This window comes from Camelus bactrianus, chromosome 3 (genome assembly GCF_048773025.1).
Source record: "Camelus bactrianus isolate YW-2024 breed Bactrian camel chromosome 3, ASM4877302v1, whole genome shotgun sequence".
Classification (NCBI taxonomy): Eukaryota; Metazoa; Chordata; class Mammalia; order Artiodactyla; family Camelidae; genus Camelus; species Camelus bactrianus.
The window spans coordinates 140,898,913-140,921,640 of record NC_133541.1 but is presented as its reverse complement, the minus strand read 5'-3'; the positions used below and the strand labels follow the sequence as shown (position 1 = coordinate 140,921,640).

Here is a 22,728-nt window from a genome sequence, read left to right as displayed (position 1 = left end):
CAAACAAGAAAGAAGAAGGAGGCAAGGAGGACATCACAGCCATAAGATGGGAGAGTTTAGCAGGAAATCATAGGTGATTTTAAGCACTATTTAAGTGATTCACATATATGACTCTCTGATTGAAGCAAACGGAGTGATGCCTGGCCTAAAGTGTTTGCAAAACCAACAACAAGCAAACAAACCCACAATCAAACAAACAAACAGACACCAAAAGGGTTCCGTTGGCTGACATATTCCAAAGAAACCATGAATATTCCAAACAGAATACTCAAAATGATATCAAGGATCATTCAGCACGCATCGACCCAGTATAGATGCTTGCATGTAGTCAACAGCCTTGTATTCAGAACACAGACGCGTTCATTAATATTCATAAATATTGATTCAAAAGGGAATTTCGTGACCTAACCCAAATGCCGATTTTGAATAAGATTTGGTCATAGTCCGTGATATAGTCTTACAATTCTTCCAACAGCAAGAATGAATGCCATATTCTAATCCTAAATAGAGAAGAAACGGCATAAGCCTATAACAAACACAAGTAGCTCTGCAAAACTGTACTAAGAGCAAACGAGACAGACCGTAAAGTGCACATTGGGATTGGTTTCATTTCTCGGAATTTCAGCCCCCATGAAACAACTGGATCCATTTTCTGAGAGCGTGGGTATTTCAGCAGAAAGCAACAGACGTATATGAATTCTGGGTGAATGGATATTACACAGACATGAGTTTCCTTTAGTGGGTTCTCTGTGTACTGTGAGATGTTCGAAACTTTCAAGACGTGTGAAACCATAAACTGAAAATGGATACACTTCCCCCCATTTGTACTATATAAACAGATCTGAACCAAAGGAAAGAGGGAAGATAAAAGGCCAATGGCACGCTAGTGGATAGAATCACATTTAACTTAGGAACCTCTCGTTAGATGCAGCCCCTCCCCCAAAAATGACAATATTCAGCAACCATTGGGGATAGAATTTAACGGTTGGATTCTAGGTGAAAACTTGTTGTGTACCTTGAGGCTTCTTGTGACTGGTGGATCCAAGGTAACTGGTCAGAATTCTGTGGGTGGATCAGTGTGATGGGGGGGCTGCCGCCGTTTGTGGAGATTGGCTTAGGTCTTTTTTTCGGGACGCTGTGTAAGTTCGAGATAAAGATGCTGCCCCATAACCTAAGTTCACGGGTAATTTTCCAGAACCTGAAAGGGCAGACTGTGGAAGATCTGCCTGTCATCATCTTACTGGTGAGGCTCTGAGGTACTTTCAGACTTGCCCAGTCCTGTTGAAGTCGACTATATGGGAGACACGAAGAGAAGCTGGCAGAAAAGCTGGCTGCACAGATTGAGGAGAGATGCGAAAATATTGATGAGAGTTGCTCTGCTAAAATGGAGAATACCGGCATGGAGACATCTCTAGAGAATACCAGGCTTGAAAGACATACATGAGACCTACAGAACCTCTGTGATACTGGCAGAAACATTCGGAGTATCAACGTGCACTTCAGAAAGTCACTCAATTCTCTGTTCCAAGAACGGCTCCAAGATTCCTGACGTCTAAAAGACAAGAGATGGCAGAGATGATAAAAGTGCTCATGTTCTTTGAAGTGGTCATGAGAATCCACAGGTCCCAAAGGGCATTTACAAACCATTCAGACCAAAATGCACCAAGCACAGGTAAGCCTTTTCGCAGGTTGGGCCTTGCTATCAAGCACTTGCTCTTCCCTCCACTCCACTCAGGCATCCATTTTAAAGGATCAGAACCTGAGCTGCAATGAAGCCAGTAGGAGAAGAGCAAGCCCCTCCTAGAATCAGAGTTCCACCATCTTCATAATCTGTGAACAGTGACCTCCTTAAAGGTCAAATACTCTCGACTAAATTAGTTAGAAATTGAATACTTAGCTCACACAAAGAAATGATGACCTTCCCCTAGATTCAGCAAATGCTGGGTTTATGTCTTGTCTGGGGTGAAGGGGATGTGGTAAGTGAGAGGAATCTTTGACTGAACTTGAATATGTACTAGGCCTCAGTTTTTCAAGACAGTATAGGTAAATATTATGTCAGATAATGACCTGAACAGTAAAAGACGTCAAAGTCTTAAAAGACACAGGTTTGGTGGACCGACTTTCTCTTCAGTCAAAAACAGGGTGCACGATATACTGGGGGTGCAGACTTGGTTGTGTTAAATTGCTTTACCCAACATGATCGGATGATTATGCGTTCTCATCAGTGATAGAAGAACACCTGTTTTTCAATAGCCTAGCATAACTGCAGCAGCGTACTCATAGCTAAAATGCCTGTATGTGCTTTTGGAATCAAGCCTAAATATATATATTTTGTTTGGTTTTTCTTGTACTTTCCTAGAGAGGAATGTTACCCCTTGAAATGCCAACATTGTCCAGTATGTGTCATTGGGATTATAGGGCACCACATGCACAACGGAAACCCAGATTCTCGGTTATTTCATGATTTCAATAGGTACTTCTTGGTTCCTGTTGCTTTTGGAGGCTTCAACACTAAAGATTTGACATGTCCCCTTCAAAATTTTGGACTGCGATTTTAAGTTATATCTGTCCACATTTTTTTTAGAGCTGACATAATGTTACAAAAATTGACAAGTCTGACTTCTAGGTAAATTTAGTACGTTTCAAACACTAACTTCATTTTCATATAAATCCCAAAACATGTAAATCAATTCTATTAACCTTCTTAAAAACTGCAACTGTGTTATCAAAACAATGTCAAAATTGTAGTCTTCGGACAATCCCTCCAACCATGGCTTTATAGAAAACAGAGCTAAACAAACATCACATTTCTGTGAATTACATCTGGAAAGTGTTGATTTATCGATGCCCAGTTGGCAGAGAACCAGTGCAACCTGCGCTCACTCCCTCCCATGTACACAGCAATGTAAACTTCCACTCACCCAGCCCTTGGCAAAGGACACTTTCCGAAGAGTGGTCTGTTACTTCCAAAGACAGGATGAGGCCTCAGAAAACCTGGAAGCAGGAGAAGGCAAAGTAGAGAATGGAAATCTGTGCAGGATCTGACCTCTGCTGATGGAGCAGCAAAGGTGAAACTCTGTTTTACTTGGACGCACACTCTCAAGCGGACAGCACACATGGGACTGTAGGTAATGCACTGAGTGTTGGAAGAGTGCACAGCAGATGCTTGGCTGACATAACTCATAGAAATCAGCACAAAATAGCCCCACAATGGATTCTGAGACCAAGACAAGTTCTGCCAAATTTGAGCTAGCAGAGGCAGCAGAAAATGAGCTATAGAGCTTCAGATAATGGCACACGCTGTGTCTCAGGGATCTGGATTGCATTGTGGGTTGTGGTGGGTTCTATCAAGAGAGCAAACCGACCTGTTACCCCAGTAAGAATGCAAAAAAATTGGCGTGTGTGGTTGAGAATTTCGATATGTGCCATGGCACATCCACTGCATATTGCAGGTCCAGGATCTATTTGCCATTTTGCCAATAGAGCACATGTGGGGCTCAACCAGAGAAGCCATGCATCCGTTCTGAGGGATTCAGTGGGCCTTGTTTTTGAAATCAGTATTAAAATCTTTAGGATCTGCTACAGTCATAACCTGGACAGGGATTACGGATTGGTTTGAGGAAGAGAATTCGGTACAGCTCTGTGGTTGCTTTCGTGCACCCATGTCACAAGTATGAGGGATCAAGGAAGAGTGGTCAAAGTTCACAACTTGAGAAGATGAAGCATTTCCTTCAGAATTATCTCCCAAATGCAGATGCTACATTTTGGATGGCACTGATATTTTACTGCACAGAGGAAACATAGATCTTTCTGCGGGAACATTCAAGCAGGCCCTGATGTATGACATCCATACATATGTTTCCACTGGTGTTTCTGTAGACAGAGAAACTCTGGGAAGAACTGGTAACATTGGGACATTCCCATGGCAATAGAAAGCACAAGCACACTCTCAGTTTGCTGTTTTGCAAAGACTCCAATATGACGTACAGCAGAATGCCGAGCTGAAAATTTTAAGCTTCATTTCCAGAAGAGGAAGTGTACTCTGCACTTTCAGAATTGTGAGGTAAGTGCAAAAAAAATGTTTTACTAATTGAAATAATATGGTGCGCTCATCACAACAAAGACAACACCAGCAATTAGAGATATACCAGACAACACACACAGGAACAGGACATGGCATCAATGCCTAGGGATAATTGTCCTCACAGAAATATCATGGATCTTTGTACACCCAAAAGTCTAAAATTTTCACTTAACAAAGCCCTATAAATCTATATTAGATACGTGATATTACTTGACCAGTAGAGATAAAGAAGTATACTAAAAGAAACAGGAAGTACAATTTTCAGTTCCATAGAATTTGAAGTCCCAAAAAATAAGCTTTCAAACATCTAGACTGCAAAATGCTACCAGTGCAAGTAGTGAAATCTCAGGTGAGGAAAACATGAATTACAACAGTTTCTCAGAATCACAAAAGGCATTATACCAGGAAAGGGGAAGAGAAACTCAAAAAACGAGCCAAATAATTTTAGAAAACCCAAAGATGACACAATACTAGGGCTAAAGTCAGTCCAAAGCAGACTTGATAAAGCAGACGGACTCATAAAACATTGTGAAGACCGGGGAACCGAAATCACTCGATCAGAAGAAGACAGAGAAAAGAAGTGCAAACCAATGCAAACATTGCTGTTGAAGCCTGGGGTAAGAGAAAGCATGAAAGAGTATGATTCATAAGAGACCCAGATGGAAAAACAAGATTAACAAAAAAGCCTGAAAAGATAATTGTAGAAAAGTCAAACTGAAACTTGCTGAAAGACAAGAAAGAATCATCTATACGATTTCAGGAACTACACAGCGTTCAAAGGAGTTGGAATCCCAATAGACCTACTTGCAGCTGTATAATTCAAATTAACAAAGTTCATGATCACCCCAGAGATTTAAAATGCATCTAGAAGAAACAATTTAGTCACAACAGAATCACCAGAAGGCTTTCAGCTCATATCTCGGCAGAAATATTGCAGAACAGGAAGGAGTGCAATTACATAGGCCATATCCTGAATGAGAAAAATGTGTAATCATGGGTAGCCTATGCCACATGTCTGCCATTTCTAATAACGGCAGAGCTAGGGAAATTCACAGACCAGCAAAGCTTAAAATAATTCAGCAGTTCAAAACTTATCCTAAAAGAAAGATTGAGAATTCTACCCTGAATAGAAAAGTAGCAATATGAAATGGAAATAAGAAAATCCATTATTGGAAATGCAAGAATTGAGTGAGTTACATACAAGAAACAAGAAGTAGGCAAGGAGGACATCAAAGCCATAATATGGGAGAGGGTAGCAGGAAATCATAGGTGATTTTAAGCACTATCTTAAATGATTAACATATTTGACTCTCTGATTGAAGCAAACGGAGTGATGCCTGGCCTTATGTGTTTGCAAAACCAACAACAAACAAACAAACAAACAAACAAACAAACAAACAGACACCAAAAGGGTTCGGTTGGCTGAAATGTACCAAAGAAACCATGAGTATTCAAAACGAAATACTCAAATTGATGTCAAGTTACATTCAGCACGCATCAACCCAGTATCGCAACTTAAATGTACTCAACACACTTGTATTCAGAACACAGACGCTTGCATTAATATTCATAAATATAGATTCAAAAGGGCATATAGTGACCTAACCCAAATGCCGATTTTGAATAAGATTTGGTCATAGTCCGTGACATAGTCTTACAATTCTTCCAACAGCAAGAATGAATGCCATAATCTACCCTAAGTAGAGAAGAAACGGCATAAGCCTATAACAAAGACAAGTAGCTCTGCAAAACTGTACTAAGGGCAAACGAGACAGACAGTAAAGTACCCATTGGGATTCATTTCTTTTCTCGGAATTTCAGTCCCCATGAAAAAAATGGATAAATTTTCTGAGAGCGTGGATATTTCAGCAGAAAGAAACAGACGGATATGTATTCTGGGTGAATGGGTATTACACAAACATGAGTTTCCTTTAGTGGGATGTCTGTCTACTGTGAGCTGTTCGAAATTTTCTAGACGTGTGAAACCATAAACTAAAAATGGACACACTTCCCTCCGTTTGTACTGTATATAGAGCTCTGAACCAAAGCAATGAGGGAAGTTAAAGGACAATGGCACGATAGTGGATAGAATCACATTTAACTTAGGAACCTCTCGTTTGATGCAGCCCCTCCCCCAACACTGACAATATTCAGTAACCATTGGGGATGTCAGTTAACGGTTGGAATATAGGAGGAATCTTGTTGTATACAGCGATGCTTGTTGTGCCTGGTGGATCCAAGGAAACTGGGCAGAATACTGTGCGTGGATCATTGTGATGGAGAGGCTGCCGCCCTTTGTGGAGATTGGCTTAGGTCTTTTGTTCGGGACGCTGTGTAATTTCGAGATAATGCAGCTGCCCAAAGAACTAAGTTCACGGGTAAGATTCCAGAACCTGAAAGGGCAGACAGTGGAAGATCTGCCTGTCTTCAGCTTACTAGTGAGGCTCCGAGATACTTTCAGACTTGCCCAGTCCTGTTGAAGTCGACTTTATGGGAGACACGAAGAGAAGCTGGCAGAAAAGCTGGCTGCACGGATTGAGGAGAGATGCGAACATATTGAAGAGAGTTGTTCCGCTACAATGGAGAATACCGGCATGGAGACATCTCTAGAGAATACCAGGCTCGAAAGACATTCATGAGACCTACTGAACCTCTGTGATACTGGCAGAAATATTCGGAGTGTCAACGTGCACTTGAGAAAGTCACTCAATTCTCTGTTCCAAGAACGGCTCCAAGATTCCTGACGTCTAAAAGACAAGAGATGGCAGAGATGATAAAAGCGCTCATGTTCTTGGAAGAGGTCATGAGAGTCCACAAGTCCCAAGGGGCATTTACAAACCATTCAGACAAAAATGCACCAAGCCCAGGTAAGCCTTTTCCCAGGTTTTTGACTTACTATCAAGCACTTGCTCTTCCCTCCCCCACACTCAGTCATCCATTTTAAAGGATCAGAACTTGAGCTGCAGTGAAGCCAGTAGGAGAAGAGCAAGCCCCTCCTAGAATCAGAGTTCCTCCATCTTCACACTCTGTGAACATCTGTGAACTCCTTAAAGGTCAAAGACTCTCGCCTAAAATATTTAGGAATTGAATACTTAGCTCACACAAAGAAATGATGACCTTCCCCTAGATTCAGCAAATGCTGGGTTTATGTCTTGTCTGGGGTGAAGGGGGTGTGGTAAGTGAGAAGAATCTTTGACTGAACATCAATATATACTAGGCCTCAGTTTTTCAAGACAGTATAGGTAAATATAATGTCAGATAGTCACCTGAACTGTAAAAGTCGTGAAAGACTTTAAAGACATAGTTTGGTGGAAGGTCTTTTTCTTCAGTCAAGCCCCGGGTGCACGATATATTAGGGGTGCAGTCTTGGTTGTGTTAATTTGCTTTATATAACATGATCGGATGATTAAGCGTTCTCATCACTGATAGAAGAACACCTGCTTTTCAATAGCCTAGCATAGCTGCAGCAGGGTTCTCATAGCTAAAATGCCTGTATGTGCTTTTGGAATCAATCCTAAATGTATATATTTTGTTTGGATTTCCTTGTACTTTCCTAGAGAGGAATGTTACCCCTTGAAATGCCAACATTGGCCATTACGTGTCTTTGGGAGTATAGGGCACCACATGCACAAAGGAAAGCCAGGTTCTCGGTTATTTCATAGTTTCAATAGGTACTTCATGGTTCATGCTGCTGTTGGAGGCTTCAACAGTAAAGAGTTGACATGTCCCCTTCAACATTTTGGACTGCGATTTTAAATTCTATCTGTCTTCATATTTCTTAGAGCTCACATAATGTTACAAAAATTGACAAGTCTGACTTTTACGTAAATTTAGTACATTTCAAACACTAATTCCATTTTCATATAAATCACAAAACATGTAAATCAATTCTATTAAACTTCTCAAAAATGCAAATGTGTTATCAACACAATGTCAAAATTGGAGTCTTCGGACAATCCCTCCAACCATGGCTTTATAGAAAACAGAGCTAAACAAACATCAAATTTCTGTGAATTACATCTGGAAAATGTTGATTTATCGATTCCCAGTTGGCAGAAAACCAGTGCAACATGAGCTCACTCCCTCCCATATACACAGCAATGTAAACTTACAGTCAACCAGCCCTTGGCATAGGACACTTTCTGAAGAGTGCTCTGTTACTTCCAAAGACAGGATGAGGCCTCAGAAAACCTGGAAGCAGGAGAAGGAATTGTAGAAATGGAAATCCGTGCAGAATCTGACCTCGGCATTATGGAGCAGCAAAGATGAAACTCTGTTTTACTTGGATGCACACTCTCGAGCGGACAGCACACATGGGACTGTAGGTAATGCGCTGAGTGTTAGAAGAGTGCACAGCAGAAGCTTGGCTGACATAACTCATAGAAATCAGCAAAAAATATCCCCACAATGGATTCTGAGACCAAGATCAGGTCTGCCAAATTTGAGCAAGAAGAGGCAGCGGAAAATGATGTATAGAGCCAGAGATAATGGCACACGCTGAGTCTCAGTGATCTGGAGAGCGTTGTGGGTTGTGGTGGGTTATATCAAGAGAGCAAACCGACCTGTTACCCCAGTAAGAAAGCAACCACATTGGCGTGTGTGGTTGAGATTTTCGATATGTGCCATGGCCACATCCACTGCATCTTGCAGGCCCAGGATCACTTTGGAATTTTGCCAATAGAGCACATGAGTTGCTCAACTAGAGAAGCCGTGCATCAGATCTGAGGGATTCATTGGCCCTTGGGTTTGAATTCTTTATTAAAAGATTTAGGATCTGCTACAGTCATAACCTGGACAGGGATTATGTATTGGTTTGAGGAAGAGAATTCGGTAAAGCTCTGTGGTTGCATTCGTGCCCCCATGACCCAAGGATGAGGGATGAAGGAAGAGTGGTCAAAGTCCACAACGTGAGAAGATGAAGCATTTCCTTCAGCATTATCTCCTAAATGCAGATGCTACATTTTGGATGGCACTGACATGTTACTGCCCAGAGGACACAAAGATCGGTCTGCGGGATCATTCCAGCAGGCCCTAATGTATGACATCCATACATATGTTTCCACTGGTGTTTCTGTAGACAGAGAAGATGTGGGAAGAACTGGCAACATTGGGACATTCCCATGGCAATAGAAAGCACGAGCGCACTCCCAGTTTGCCGTTTTGGAAAGACTCCAAAATGACGTACAGCAGAATGCCGAGCTGAAAACATTTAAGATTCATTTCCAGAAGAGGAAGTGTACTCTGCACTTTCAGAATTGTGAGGTAAGTGCAATAAAACGATTTTTTAATAATGGAAATATTATGGTGTGTTCATCACAACAAAGGCAACACCAGCAATTAGAGATATACCAGACAACACACACAGAAACAGGACATGGCATCAATGCCTAGGGAAAATAGTCCTCACAGAAATATCATGGAACTTTGTACACAAAATGGTCTAAAATTTTCACTTAACAAAGCCCTATAAATCTATATTAGATACTTGATATTACTTGAACAGTAGAGATAAAGAAGTATAGTAAAAGAAACAGGAAGTACCATTTTCAGTTCCAAAGAGTTTGAAGGCCCAAAAAATAAGCTTTCAAACATCTACACTGCAAAATGCTACCAGCGCAACTAGTGAAAACTCAGGTGAGGAAAACATGAAGTACAACAGTGTCTCAGAATCACAAAATGCATTATACAAGGAATGGGGAAGAGAAACTCTAAAAACGAGCCAAATAATATAAGAAAACCCAAGGATGAGACAATACCATGGCTAAAATCAGTCCAAAGTATACTTGATATAGCAGACGGACTCATGAAAGACTGTGAAGTCAGGGGAACAGTACTCCCTCGATCAGAAGAAGTCATAGGAAAAGAAGTGCAAACCAATGCAAACATTGCTGTTGAAGCCTGGGGTAAGACAAAGCATGAAAGAGTATGATTGGTAAGAGTCCCAGATGGAAAAGCAAGATTAACAAATAAAAGCCTGAAAAGATTATTGTAGAAATGTCATACTGAATCTTGCTGAAAGATAAGAGAGTATCATCTATACGATTTCAGGAACTACACAGCGTCCAAAGTAGGTGGAATCCCAATAGAACTACTTGCAGCTGTATAATTCAAATCAACAAAGTTCATGATCACCCCAGTGATTTAAAATGCACCTAGAGGAAACAAATTTAGTCACAACTGTACCTCGAGAGGGCTTTCAGCTCATATCTCGGCAGAAATATTGCAGAACAGGGAGGAGTGCAAGGACATAGGCCATATCCTGAATGAGAAAAAGCTGTAATCATGGGTAGCCTATGCCACATGTCTGCCATTTCTAATAACGGCAGAGCTAGGGAAATTCACAGACCAGCAAAGCTTAAAAGAATTCAGCAGTTCAAAACGTATCCAAAAAGAAAGATTGAGAATTCTTCCCTGAATAGAAAAGTAGCAAGATGAAATGGAAATAAGAAAAACCATTATTGGAAATGCAAGAAGAGAGTGAGTTACAAACAAGAAACAAGAAGAAGGCAAGGAGGACATTAAAGCCATAAGATGGGAGAGGGTAGCAGGAAATCATAGGTGATTTTAAGCACTATCTTAAGTGATTCACATATATGACTCTCTGATTGAAGCAAACGGAGTGATGCCTGTATTAAGGTGTTTACAAAACCAACAACAAGCAAACAAACAAAAAATCAAACAAACAAACAGACACCAAAAGGGTACGTTTGGCTGACATATACCAAAGATCCATGAATATTCAAAACAAAATACTCAAATTGATGTCAAGGATCATTCAGCACGCATCGACCAAGTATCGCAGCTTAAATGTACTCAACACACTTGTATTCAGAACACAGACGCGTGCATTAATATTCATAAATATTGATTCAAAAGAGCATATCTTGACCTAAACTAAATGCCGATTTTGAATAAGATTTGGTCATAGTCCGTGATATAGTCTTACAATTCTTCCAACAGCAAGAATGAATGCCATATTCTACCCTAAGTAGAGAAGAAACGGCAGAAGCCTATAACAAAGACAAGTAGCTCTGCAAAACTGTACTAAGAGCAAACGAGTCAGACAATAAAGTGCACATTGGGATTCGTTTCATTTCTCGGAATTTCAGCCCCATGAAAAAAATGGATCCAATTCCTGAGAGCGTGGGTGTTTCAACAGAAAGCAACAGACGGATATGTATTCTGGGTGAATGGATATTACACAAACATGAGTTTCCTTTACTGGGTTCTCTGTGTCATGTGAGCTATTCGTAAGTTTCAAGACGTGTTAATCCATAAACTGAAAATGGATACACTTCCCCCCATTTGTACTGTATATACAGATCTGAACCAAAGGAAAGAGGGAAGATAAAAGGCCAATGGCACGCTAGTGGATAGAATCACATTTAACTTAGGAACCTCTCGTTTGATGCAGGCCTTTCCCCAACACTGAAAATATTCAGCAACCAATGGAGATGGCAGTTACCGGTTGGATTCTAGGTGGAATCTTGGTGTATAACGCGAGGCTTGTTGTGGCTGGTGGATCCAAGGTAACTGGGCAGAATTCTGTGGGTGGATCAGTGTAATGGAGGGGCTGCCACCCTTTGTGGAGTTTGGCTTATGTCTTTTGCCCGGGACGCTGTGTAAGTTCGAGATAAAGCTGCTGCCCAAAGTCCAAAGTTCACGGGTAAGTTTCCAGAACCTGAGAGGGCAGGCAGTGGAAGATTTGCCTGTCATCAGCTTACTTGTGAAGCTCCGAGGTACTTAAAGACTTGCCCAGTCTTGTTGAAGTCGACTTTATGGCAGACACCAAGAGAAGCTTGCAGAAAAGCTTGCTGCACAGATTGTGGAGAGATGCGAACATATTGATGAGAGTTGTTCTGCTACAATGGAGAATTCCGGCATGGAGATATCTCTAGAGAATACCAGGCTCGAAAGACATTCATGAGACCTACTGAACTACTGTGATACTGGCAGAAACTTTCGCAGTGTTTACATGCACTTCAGAAATTCACTCAATTCCCTGCTCCAAGAACGGCTCCAATATTCCTGACGTCTTAAAAACAAGAGAAGGGAGAGATGATAAAAGCGCTCATGTTCTTGGAAGAGGTCATGAGAATCCACAGGTCCCAAAGGGCATATACAATCCATTCAGACCAAAATGCACCAAGCCCAGGTAAGCCTTTTCCCAGGTTTGGGCCTTCAAGCAGTTGTTCTTTCCTCCCCTACACTCAGGCATCCATTTCAAAGGATCAGAACCTGAGCTGAAATGAAGCCAGTAGGAGAAGAGCAAGCCCCTCCTAGAATCAGAGTTCCTCAATCTTCACACTCTGTGAACAAAAGTGAACTCCTTAAAGGTCAAATACTCTCGCCTAAAATAGGTAGGTATTGAATACTTATCTCACAAAAAGAAATGATGACCTTCCCCTAGATTCAGCAAATGCTGGGTTTATGTCATTTCTTAGGTGAGGGGAGTGAGGTAAGTGAGAGGAATCTTTGACTGAACTTGAATATGTACTAGGCCTCAGTTTTTCAAGACAGTATATATAGGTAAATATTATGTCAGATAGTGACCTGAACTGTAAAAGTCGTGAAAGCCTTTAAAGACACAGGTTTGGTGGACCGTCTTTCTCTTCAGTCAAGAAACGGGTGCACATTATATTGGGGGTGCAGAATTGGTTGTGTTAAATTGCTTTACCCAACATGATCGGATGATTAAGCGTTCTCATCACTGACAGAAGAACACCTGATTTTCAATAGCCTAGCATAGCTGCAGCAGGGTTCTCATAGCTAAAATGCCTGTATGTGCTTTTGGAATCAAGCGTAAATGTATATATTTTGTTTGGTTTTTCTTGTACTTTCCTAGAGAAGAATGTTACCCATTGAAATGCCAACATTGGACAGTATGTGTCTTTGGGAGTACAGGGCACAAAATGCACAACGGAAACCAAGGTTCTCGGTTATTTCATGGTTTTAATAGGTACTTAATGGTTCCTGTTGCTGTTGGAGTCTTTATCAGTAAAGAGTTGTCATGTCCCCTTCAACATTTTGGACTGCAATTTTACTTTCTATCTGTCCACATATTTCTTCGAGCTGACATAATGTTGCAAAAATTGACAACTCTGACTTCTAGGTAAATTTAGTACGTTTCAAACATTAAATTCATTTTCATATAAAACCCAAAACATGTAAATCAATTCTCTTAATATTCTTAAAAACTGCAAATGTGTTATCAACACAATGTCAAAATTTGAGTCTTCGGACATTCCCTCCAACCATGGCTTTTTATAAAACAGAGCTAAACAAATATCACATTGCTATGAATTACATCTGGAAAATGTTGATTTATCATTTCCCAGTTGGAAGAGGACCAGTGCAACCTGCGCTCACTCCCTCCAATGTACACAGCAATGTAAATTTCCACTCACCCAGCCCTTGGCACAGGACACTTTCCGAAGAGTGGTCTGTTACTTCCAAAGACAGGATGAGGTCACAGAAAACCTGGAAGCAGGAGAAGGCAAATTAGAGAATGGAAATCTGTGCAGGATCTGACCTCTGCTGATGGAGCAGCAAAGGTGAAACTCTGTTTACTTGGAAGCACACTCTCAAGCGGACAGCACACATGGGACTGTAGGTAATGCGCTGAGTGTTAGAAGAGTGCTCAGCAGATGCTTCGCTTACATAACTCATAGAAATCAGCAGAAAATATCCGCAAAATTGATTCTGAGAAAAGATCCGGTCTGAAAAATTTGAGCTAGCAGAGGCAGCGGAAATTGAGCTATAGATAATGGCACACTCTGAGCCTCAGGGATCTGGAGTGCGTTGTGTGTTGTGGTGGGTTATATCAAGAGAGCAAACCGACCTGTTACCCCAGTAAGAAACAACCACATTGGCGTGTGATGTTGAGTGTTTCGATATGTGCCATGGCCACATCCACTGCATTTTGCAGGCCCAAGATCAATTTGGCATATTGCCAATAGAGCACTTGTGGGGCTCATCTAGAGAAGCCGTGCATCTGGTCTGAGGGATTCAGTGGCCCTTGGGTTTGAAATCTATATTAAAAGATTTAGGATCTGCTACAGTCATAACCTGGACAGAGATTATGGATTGGTTTGAGGAAGAGAATTCGGTACATCTCTGTGGTTGCATTCGTGCACCCATGACCCAAGGATCAGGGATGAAGTAAGAGTGGTCAAAGTCCACAACGTGAGAAGTTGAAGCATTTCCTTCAGCATTATCTCCCAAATGCAGATGCTACTTTTTGGATGGCACTGACATGGTACTGCCCAGAGGAAACAAAGATCGGTCTGTGGGATCATTCCAGCAGGCCCTGATGTATGACATCCATACATATGTTTCCACTGGTGTTTCTGTAGACAGAGAAGCTCTGGGAAGAAGTGGTAACATTGGGACATTCCCATGGCAACACAAAGCACAAGCGCACTCTCAGTTTGCTGTTTTGGGAAGACTCCAATATGACGTAAAGCAGAATGCCGAGCAGAAAATCTTTAAGCTTCATTTCCAGAAGAGGAAGTGTACACTGCACTTTCAGAATTGTGAGGTAAGTGCAATAAAACGAAGTTTTACTGTTTGAAATAATATGGTGTGCTCATCACAACAAAGGCAACACCAGCAATTAGAGATATACCAGACAACACACACAGGAACAGGACATGGCATCAATGCCTAGGGAAAATTGTCCTCACAGAATTATCATGGAACTTTGTACACCCAATGGTCTAAAATTTTCACTTAACAAAGCCCTAAAAATCTATATTAGATACCTGATATTACTTGACCAGTAGAGATAAAGAAGTATAGTAAAAGAAACAGGAAGTACCATTTTCAGTTCCAAAGAGTTTGAAGGCCCAAAAAATAAGCTTTCAAACATCTAGACTGCTAAATGCTACCAGCGCAACTAGTGAAAACTCAGGTGAGGAAAACATGAAGTACAACAGTGTCTCAGAATCACAAAAGGCATTATACCAGGAAAGGGGAAGAGAAACTCCAAAAACGAGCCAAATAACATCAGAAAACCAAAGGATGAGACAATACCACTGCTAAAGTCAGTCCAAAGCAGACTTGACAATGCAGACGGACTCGTGAAAGACTGTGCAGACAGTGGAACAGAAATCCCTTGATCAGATGAATACATAGAAAAAGAAGTGCAAACAAATGCAAACATTGATGATGAAGCCTGGGATAAGACAAAGCATGAAAGTGTATGATTCGTAAGAGTCCCAGATGGAAAAGCAAGATTAACAAAAAAAAGCCTGAAAAGATAATTGTAGAAAAGTCAGACTGAAACTTACTGAAATACAAGAAAGAAACATCTATACGATTTCAGGAACTACACAGTGTCCAAAGGAGGTGGAATTACAATAGACCTACTTGCAGCTGTATAATTCAAATCAACAAAGTTCATGATCACCCAGTGATTTAATATGCATCTAGAGGAAAGCAATTTACTCACAACAGAACCTCGAGAGGGCTTTCAGCTCATATCTCGGCAGAAATAATGCAGAACAGGGAGGAGTGCAAGGACATAGGCCATATCCTGAATGAGAAAAATCTGTAATCATGCGTAGCCTATGCCAAATGACTGCCATTTCTAATAACGGCAGAGCTAGGGAAATTCACAGACCAACAAAGCTTAAAAGAATTCAGCAGTTCAAAACTTATCCTAAAAGAAAAATTGAGAATTCTACCCTGAATAGAAAAGTAGCAAGATGAAATGGAAATAAGAAAACCGTTATTGGAAATGCAAGAAGAGCGTGAGTTACAAACAAGAAACAAGAAGAAGGCAAGGAGGACATCAAAGCCATAAGGTGGGAGAGGTTAGCAGGAAATCATAGGTGATTTTAAGCACTATTTAAGTGATTCACATATATGACTCTCTGATTGAAGAAAACGGAGTGATGCCTGGCCTAATGTGTTTGCAAAACCAACAACAAGCAAACAAACAAACAATCAAACAAAGAAACAGACACCATAAGGGTTCTGTTGGCTGACATATACCAAAGAAACCATAAGTATTCAAAACAAAATACTCAAATTGATGCCAAGGGTAATTCAGCAGGCATCGACACAGTATCGCAGCTTAAATGTACTCAACACACTTGTATTCAGAACACAGATGCGTGCATTAATATTAATAAATATTGATTCAAAAGAGCATATCGTGACCTAACCCAAATGTCGATTTTGAATAAGATTTGGTCATAGTCCGTGATATAGTCTTACAATTCTTCCAACAGCAAGAATGAATGCCATATTCTACCCTAAGAAGAGAAGAAACGGCATAAGCCTATAACAAAGACAACTAGCTCTGCAAAACTGTACTGAGAGCAAACGAGATAGACAGTAAAGTGCACATTGGGTTTGGTTTCAATTCTCGGGATTTCAGCCCCCATTAAACAAATGGATCCATTTTCTGAGAGCGTGGGTGTTTAAGCAGCAATCAACAGACGGATATGAATTCTGGGTGAATGGATATTACACAAACATGACTTTCCTTTAGTGGGGTCTCTGTGTACTGTGAGCTGTTCGAAAGTTTCTAGACGTGTGAAACCATAAATAAAAAATGGACACACTTCCCTCCGTTTGTACTGTATATAGAGATCTGAACCAAAGGAAAGAGGGAAGATAAAAGGCCAATGGCACGCTAGTGGATAAAATCACATTTAACATAGGAACCTCTCGTTTGATGCAGCCCCTCCCCCAACACGGACAATATTCAGTAACCATTGGGGATGGCAGTTACCGGGTGAATTCTAGGAGGAATCTTGTTGTATAAAGCAAGGCTTGTTTTGGCTGGTGGATCCAAGGTAACTGGGCAGAATTCTGTGGGTGGATCAGTGTGATGGAGGGGCTGCCGCCCTTTGTGGAGATTGGCTTAGGTCTTTTGTTCGGGACGCTGTGTAATTTCGAGATAATGCTGCTGCCCAAAGACCTAAGTTCACGGGTAAGTTTCCAAACATGAAAGGGCAGACAGTGGAAGATCTGCCTGTCATCAGCTTACTGGTGAGGCTTCGAGGTACTTTCAGACTTGTCCAGTCCTGTTGAAGTCGACTTTATGGGAGACACGAAGAGAAGCAGGCAGAAAAGCTGGCTGCACGGATTGAGGAGAGATGCGAACATATTGATGAGAGTTGCTCCGCTACAATGGAGAATACCGGCATGGAGACAACTCTAGAGAATACCAGGCTCGAAAGACATTCATGAGACCTACTGAACCTCTGTGATACTGGCAGAAACATTCGGAGTGTCAACGAGCACTTGAGAAAGTCACTCAATTCTCTGTTCCAAGAACAGCTCCATGATTCCTGACGTCTAAAAGAGAAGAGATGGCAGAGATGATAAAAGCGCTCATGTTCTTGGAAGAGGTCATGAAAGTCCACAAGTCCCAAGGGGCATTTACAAAGCATTCACACCAAAATGCACCAAGCCCAGGTAAGCCTTTTCCCAGGTTTGGGCCTTGCTATCAAGCACTTGCTCTTCCCTCCCCTCCACTCAGGCATCCATTTTAAAGGATCAGAAACTGAGCTGCAATGAAGCCAGTAGGAGAAGAGCAAGCCCCTCTTAGAATCAGAGTTCCTACATCTTCACACTCTGTGAACAACAGTGAACTCCTTAAAGGTCAAATACTCTCGCCTAAAATAGTTAGGAATAGAATACTTAGCTCACACAAAGAAATGATGACCTTCCCCTAGATTCAGCAAATGCTGGGTTTATGTTTTGTCTGGGGTGAAGGGAATGTGGTAAGTGAGAGGAATCTTTGACTGAACTTGAATATGTACTAGGCCTCAGTTTTTCAAGACAGTATATATAGGTAAATCTTATGTCAGATAGTGACCTGAACTGTAAAAGTCTTGAAAGACTTTAAAGACACATGTTTGTTGGACCGTCTTTCTCTTCAGTCAAGCACCGGGTGTATGATATATTGGGGGTGCAGAATTGGTTGTGTTAAATTGCTTTACCCAACATGATCAGATGATTAAGCGTTCTCATCACTGATAGAAGAACACCTGATTTTCAATAGCCTAGCATAGCTGCAGCAGGGTTCTCATAGCTAAAATGCCTGTATGTGCTTTTGGAATCAAGCCTAAAAGTATATATTTTGTTTGATTTTTCTTGTACTTTCCTAGAGAGGAATGTTAACCCTTGAAATGCCAACATTGGCCAGTATGTGTCATTGAAATTATAGGGCACCACATGCACAACGGAAACCCAGGTTCTCGGTTATTTCATCGTTTCAATAGGTACTTCATGGTTCCTGTTCGTGTTGGAGGCTTCAACAGTATAGAGTTGACATGTCCCCTTCAACATTTTGGACAGCGATTTTACTTTCTATCTGTCTACATTTTTCTTAGAGCTCACATAATGTTACAAAAATTGACAAGTCTGACTTCTAGGTAAATTTAGTACGTTTCAAACACTAACTTCATTTTCATATAAATCCCAAAACATGTAAATCAATTCTATTAACCTTCTTAAAAACTGCAACTGTGTTATCAACACAATGTCAAAATTGGAGTCTTCGGACAATCCCTCCAACCATGGCTTTATAGAAAACAGAGCTAAACAAACATCACATTTCTGTGAATTACATCTGGAAAGTGTTGATTTATCGATGCCCAGTTGGCAGAGAACCAGTGCAACCTGCGCTCACTCCCTCCCAAAAACACAGCAATGTAAACTTCCACTCACCCAGCCCTTGGCACAGGACACTTTCCGAAGAGTGGTCTGTTACTTCCAAAGACAGGATGAGGCCTCAGGAAACCTGGAAGCAGGAGAAGGCAAAGTAGATAATGTTAATCTGTGCAGGATCTGACCTCTGCTAATAGAGCAGCAAAGGTGAAACTCTGTTTTCCTTGGACGCACACTCTCAAGCGGACAGCACACATGGGACTGTAGGTTATGCGCTGAGTGTTAGAAGAGTGCACAGCAGATGCTTGGCTGTCATAACTCATAGAAATCAGCACAAAATATCCCCACAATTGATTCTGAGACCAAGATCCGATCTGCCAAATTTGAGCTAGCAGAGGCAGTGGAAAATGAGGTATAGAGCTGCAGATAATTGCACACGCTCAGTCTCAGGGATCTGGAGTGTTTTGTGGGTTGTGGTGGGTTCTATCAAGAGAGCAAACCGACCTGTTACCCCAGTAAGAAAGCAACCACATTGGCGTGTGAAATTGAGTTTTTCGATATGTGCCATGGCCACATCCACTGCATCTTGCAGGCTCAGGATCAATTTGGCATTTTGCCATTAGAGCACGTGTGGGGCTCAACTAGGGAAGCCGTGCATCTGGTCTGAGTGATTCAGTTGCCCTTGAGTTTGAAATCAGTATTAAAAGCTTTAGGATCTGCTACAGTCATATCCTGGACAGGGATTACAGATTGGTTTGAGGAAGAGAATTCGGTACAGCTCTGTGGTTGCATTCGTGCACACATGACCCAAGGATGAGGGATCAAGGAAGAGTGGTCAAAGTCCACAACGTGAGAAGTTGAAGCATTTCCTTCAGCATTATCTCCCAAATGCAGATGCTACATTTTGGATGGCACTGACATGGTACTGCCCAGAGGACACAAAGATCGATCTGTGGGATCATTCCAGCAGGCCCTGATGTATGACATCCATACATATGTTTCCACTGGTGTTTCTGTAGACAGAGAAGCTCTGGGAAGAACTGATAACATTGGGACATTCCCATGGCAATAGAAAGCACAAGCGCACTCTCAGTTTGCTCTTTTGGAAAGACTCCAATATGACGTACAGCAGAATGCCGAGCTGAAAACCTTTAAGCTTCATTTCCAGAAGAGGAAGTGTAATCTGCACTTTCAGAATTGTGAGGTAAGTGCAATAAAACGAAGTTTTACTAATTGAAATAATATGGTGTGCTCATCACAACAAAGGCAACACCAGCAATTAGAGATATACCAGACAACACAAACAGGAACAGGACATGGCATCAATGCCTATGAAAATTGTCCTCACAGAAATATCATGGAACTTTGTACCCCCAATGGTCTAAAATTTTCGCTTAACAAAGCCCTATAAATCTTTATTATATACCTGATATTACTTGACCAGTAGAGATAAAGAAGTATAGTAAAAAAACAAGAAGTACGATTTTCAGTTCCAAAGACTTGAAGGCCCAAAAAATAAGCTTTCAAACATCTAGACTGCAAAACGCTACCAGAGCAAGTATTGAAAACTTAGGTGAGGAAAACATGAAGTACAACAGTGTCTCAGAATCACAAAAAGCAGTACACCAGGAAAGGGGAAGAGAAACTCTAAAAACGAGCCAAACAATATCAGAAAACCCAAGGATGAGACAATACCAGGGCTAAAGTCAGTCCAAAGGAGACTTGATAATGCAGACGGACTCGTGAAAGTCTGTGAAGACAGGGGAACAGAAATCCCTCGATCAGAAGAATACATAGAAAAAGAAGTGCAAACCAATGCAAACATTGCTGTTGAAGCCTGGGTTAAGACAAATCATGAAAGAGTATGATTGGTAAGAGTCCCAGATGGAAAAGCAAGATTAACAAAAAAAGCCTGAAAAGATAATTGTAGAAAAGTCAGACTGAAACTTGCTGAAAGACAAGAAATAATGAGGTATATGAAATCAGAAAGTACACATACCAAAAGAGTTGGAAACCCAGTACATCTACATTCAGCAGTATTATTCAAATCAACAAAGTTCATGATCAACCCAGTGATTTTAAATGCACCTAGAAGAAGATAACTTAGTCACAACAGAACCTCCAGATGGGTTTCATCTTATATGTCTAGAGGAATATTACAGGATAGGAAGGAGTGACAGGACTTAGACCAAATCCTGAATAAGAAAAAGCTGCAATCTATGGTAATCTATGCTACAAGAGTGCCATTCCTATTAAAGGGAGAGCTAGATAATTTCTCAGACCGGCAAACCTTAGAAGATTTCATCAGTTAGGAACTTATCCTTAAAGGAAGATTGAGAATTCCACCCTGAATCTAAAAGTAGCAAGTAGAAATATAAATAAGAAAACAATTATTGGAAATGCTAGAAGAGCAATGAGTTGCAAAGAATAAACAAGAAGGCAATGAGGAAATCAAAATCCTGAAGATGGGAGTGGGGAGCAGGAAATCAGGTGATTTTCAGCACTATACTAAGTAAATCAGCTTACATGACTCTCTGAAGCAAACGGAGAGATGCATGGCGTAATGTGTTTGCAAAACAGACAACAAGCAAACAAACAATCAAACAAATAAACACAAAAATTGTACAGTTGGCTGACATCTATCCAAATGAAACATGATAATTCAAAATAAATTACTCAAAGTGATGTCAAGGATCATTCAGCCTGCATTGACCCAGTATCGAGGCTTGCATGTAATCAACACACATGTATTCAGAAAACAGATGCATGAATTAATTTTCATAAATATTGATTCATAAGAGCATATCGTGACCTAACCCAAATGCCGATTTTGAATAAGATGGAGTCATAGTCCGTGATATAGTATTACATGTCTTCCAACAGGATCAATGAATGGCATATTCAACCCTACGTAGAGAATAAATGGCATACACCTATAACAAAGATAAGTAGCTCTGCAAAACTGTACTAAGAGCAAAAGAGACAGACAGGAAAGTGCACATTGGATTGGTTTCACTTCTAGGAATTTCAGACCCCATGAAAAAAATGGATCCATGTTCTGAGAGTGTGTGTATTTCAGCAGAAAAGCAACAGACGGATATGCATTGTGGGTGAATGGATATTACACAAACAAAAGATTCTTACAGTGGGTCTTTGTGTAATGTTAACTATTAGAAAGTTTAAAGACGTGTGAAACCATAAACTTAACATGGACAGAATTCCCTCCATTTGTACTGTGTATACAGATCTGTACAAAAGGATAGAGGGAAGAAAAAATGGATCATGGGACACTAATGGAGAGAATCACATTTACCTTTGGAACCTCTCGTCTGATGCAGCCCCTCCCCCAACACTTACAATATGCAGCAACCATTGGGGATGGTAGTTACCGGTTGGATTCCAGGTGGAATCTTGGTGTGTTCCACCAGGATTGTTGTGGCTGGTGGATCCAAGGTAACTGGGTAGAATTCTGTGGGTGGATCAGTGTCATGGAGGCGGTACCGCCCTCTACGGAGCTTGGCTTAAGTCTCTTTTTCAGGAATCTGTGTAAGTTCGAGATACTCGTGCTGCGCAATGGCCTGAGTTCATGGGTCAGTTTCCAGAAACTGAAAGGGCATACAGTGGAAGATCTGCCTGTCATCAGCTTACAGGTGAGGCTCCGAGGTACTTTCAGACTTGCCCTGTCCTTTAGAATTTGACTTTATAGGAGACATGAAGGAAGCTGGCAGAGAAGCTGGCTGCATGGATTGGGGTGAGATGCAAACACATTGATGAGAGTTGTTCTGCTACAATGGAGAATACTGGCATGGAGACTTCTGTTGAGAATACCAGGCTCGAAATGCATTCATGAGACATATTGAACCTCGCTGATACTGGCAGAAACATATGGAGTGTCAACGTGCACTTGAGAAAGTCACTCAATTCTCTGCTCCAAGAATGGGTCCAAGATTACTGACGTCTAAAAGAGAAGAGATGGCAGAGATGATAAAAGTGCTCATGTTCTTGGAAGAGGTCAT

At 41.1% G+C, this 22,728-nt stretch overlaps 1 long non-coding RNA gene across 1 annotated transcript; it reads right to left on the bottom strand.

Annotated features, from left to right (window-relative positions):
* Positions 1-13,450: 13,450 nt before the first annotated feature.
* Positions 13,451-19,079, bottom strand: LOC141575457 (uncharacterized). The gene is made up of 3 exons (XR_012503050.1): positions 18,773-19,079; positions 16,827-17,395; positions 13,451-13,564 (listed from the first exon to the last, which is right to left on the bottom strand). It is a non-coding gene; the product is annotated as an uncharacterized LOC141575457 (long non-coding RNA).
* Between the last annotated feature and the right edge of the window lie 3,649 nt (positions 19,080-22,728).